Source organism: Acyrthosiphon pisum, chromosome A1 (assembly GCF_005508785.2).
Source record: "Acyrthosiphon pisum isolate AL4f chromosome A1, pea_aphid_22Mar2018_4r6ur, whole genome shotgun sequence".
Taxonomy (NCBI): Eukaryota; Metazoa; Arthropoda; class Insecta; order Hemiptera; family Aphididae; genus Acyrthosiphon; species Acyrthosiphon pisum.
In genome coordinates this window covers 124,718,752-124,722,279 of record NC_042494.1, presented here as the reverse complement: position 1 = coordinate 124,722,279, position 3,528 = coordinate 124,718,752, and positions in this window count along the sequence as shown.

Genomic DNA, 3,528 nt, shown 5'->3' with positions numbered 1-3,528 from the left:
ACGGCTCCAGTAACATTTAATAAGTGATATGGGGACGCTCATTTTTTTAAAGTAACAGAGTCCCCCTACTTTAATTTTGCCAAGTCGAGCACTGCTTAACAGTTAACACTTTCAACAGTGATTTTAAACTGTGAAAAATATTTATCACACTGTGAATTTGCTAGATGATAACTGAATAATTGATAACGAGTAACGATAATGTGATCAGTGATCACTGTTATTTTATGTACAAGTAGCAGGCACTGTTACTGCTACTCATTCAGTCACAGTGAAAAGTAGCAGTGACTGCTACTTTTTAACATCACTAGTGAGTATAAATCACGGCTATAGATAATTTTTAATCATGATATGAATAATAAATGATTGTAATCAATAGTCATCAATCATCATTGATAATTGATATTAAACCATAGACATATTAATAAAATAATCTTTTATTTATGTCTATCCCAGCACCGGGGGATGATTTGGTTTTTTTCCCAGTTAAATGTGGCCCCTTGAAATGGAAAACTACCTAAACATTTTTTATTTGAAAAAATTATGTACTGTGGTAGATTCTAAGGAGGGACACGTGCCCCCTGTAAATGTTCTATCGAAATAATTTTTATATAACTATTGTATTATATAAATACAAAATGCAGTTGATAAGAATAATTCTACCAACTATTAATTATTTATTATAATCATTATTGGTTAAAAACGATAGTATGTATGTATTAATATTATTATTATTTAAAATAAAAATTATACAATTTATATGTGCCCCCCCCCCTATCAAAATATCGAATATCTGCCCCTGATTATGTACAATTATCAATAATAAAATAATATTAAATAATAATAATTTATAAAATGTACACAGGCTCAAGAATGTTTCTTATATACATTATACAATTACAAATTCACAAATATAATTATATAAATGTATAAGTATATTATGATTTATGATGTAGGGGTATATACAGCCGTGAAGACTTATTGACGTATTGAAGTAAAATAGCGCGTACGAAATCGTGCTTAAACTTATCAACTTAAAATGTAGGTACCTAAATTTTTAAAAGGACCACTGTCCACTAATCACGATTAAATACGTACAAGAAAAGGTTGCACATCGGAATATGGTAAGGAGCATAGACAGGTCCGGCGGCAACGGTGGTATGGTGGGTCGTCACACCCCCCCCCCTGTTGAATTTTTTGTAATTATCAATCGGCAATTTCAGGGAGCCGTTGTCCGTTGGAAATTATACTTTTTGAAAAAAAAAAAAAATATTTAATATAGGAACGGGTCCCGGCAGTCGGCAGTTGAGAACTTACCGATTTAGAAATCTAAATACTGCCGAGTGCCGACTGATATTGTAGGAGTAAGGACCCGTATTATAATACCATAATATATTAATATATATTTGTTTTTGTACGTTGTACAACGTTAAGTCCGTTGGCATATCATTACCATCGCTAATCGGCATTCGGCAATCCCTATCTTAAGTACCCTTATATAATCTTTTGTTATTATTACAATGATTGGTGATTGGTGGTTTATTGTTATATTCTGTGGTTTATAATTTATATCACAAGAAGGCCGTGCAGGAAAATAAAAATCTAATTATAGAATTACGTACTATTTTATTAAATATTGTTATCTATTCGACGATTTGACTATTTAACGATGTATTGATTTGATTAAAACCATCAAAATAAGTGTAATGTACTAATGTGTAAACTTAATTGTAATTTTAGTACCTAAATGGGCTGAATTTTTTTTATTTTTTTAAAAATGTATTCTTCTAAACGGAAACAAATTAAACTCGAATGCATGGAATGTGGCATTGTGTGGAATGTGTAATTGTTATGAATGTTTTTTATTTCATTAGCTTTTACATTTTCAATTTATGATAAGTTAATTAATTAACAAGTAATTTCACATGTAACATGGCAGTGTAATAAACATTTTTTATACAAAATATTAATTATTAAATTTGTTTATAACACATAATAAATAAATGTGAAATACAATATTCATATTTTATACTTCAGGTAATCTGCTAATATTTTTGTTAATTATGATGTACTGCCATCTGCCGTCTGCTAAATTAAAAAAATTCTTATTATTTACTTAATTTTTCGAGTTATTGACAAACACTGATTGATTTATTCATACACGACTTATTTTTTAGATCTTAAAATAGTTCTAACAGCCTTGTATCTTTACATCTGTATGAAATACAAGTAACAAGGAGGATGTGCTTGGCCGTAATTATTGTTCCGCAAGTAGTGCATGAGGGAGGGTCTTCTTTGGCCATAAGGTGTCATACGGGTGTGGCCTATTCGTAGGAGGACAAGAATAACCTCGTCCTTTTCTGGACATCTCATATTGTTTGGGCCATGGTAATATTGTTTGCTTTATTTTCTCTGAGCTGGTTATTATTGCAATTAGTCGAGAGGCTTTGCCATTCATCAATATAATTGAATTTCAAAGCTGGGCAGCAAGTAGTAACTAGTTTAAAAGTTACTTTTTTTGATAACTTTTAACTTAACTAGTTAAAAAAAAATAGAATGTTAAAAATAACTTAGTTAGTAACTAAGTTATTTCTTTTTATAAATAATTGTAACTTAACTTAGTTATTTTGTTAAAATAAAAGTTATTTGTAAAAAGTTATTTACGAATTTTCCTTTTATGATTTATGTGATTAATGAACTGTATATTATTTGCATTGATATATCTGAAAACCGCGACGGAGGTATATTATCTACCGACGATTGTAGGTATGTTTATTATTGTATTTATTACTATACTATAGAGACATATTGTAATTACAAATTAGTAGTATTATACTATTGTCTATTATAGTGAATAGTGATTATTATTATTTATTTATAACTTATTTGGAATATAACTAGGAAGTTTATATTTTCGATGAAATGACAACGGTTATGACATGATGTATGTCACATTGTTACTAGTGTATTGTGTACATTGATAAGTAGGTAATAACCACGATTTAAGAAGATTTAAGATACTATCTTAAATCTTGGTAATAACTAATAATACAATTTCCAGAACGGACCTAATTACTAATTTCTGATATGGTGAAACTTATACCGTGTTTTCTACAAGCTACATTCTACATTCTTTTAATATTATATTGGGATATAAAGAAAATAATATATAAGAATTAATTGTTGTCAACTTTATAATTTTATAAATCTCTACATTAATATCATATTAATATCAGTTTATGTAGTAGTGTGTCAACTGGTGTCAGTGTGTGACTATGAGGATTTCAAGTTCCAACAGTGTAAGTCGTAAGAAGAGGATCTATAGTAGATCATAATTTTGAAAGACATTGTTATTAAAATTCATAAGTATTTCTTTTAATCATTTATATATATTATATAATTTTATATTTTAAATGTAAGTACCGTTATAACAAGTATTTATAAAAATAATATAGTCATATAGTATTGTTATTAATTTGTTTTACTTTATACCAAAACTAGTTATTTTCCTCCGACGAGATAAAAAACGTT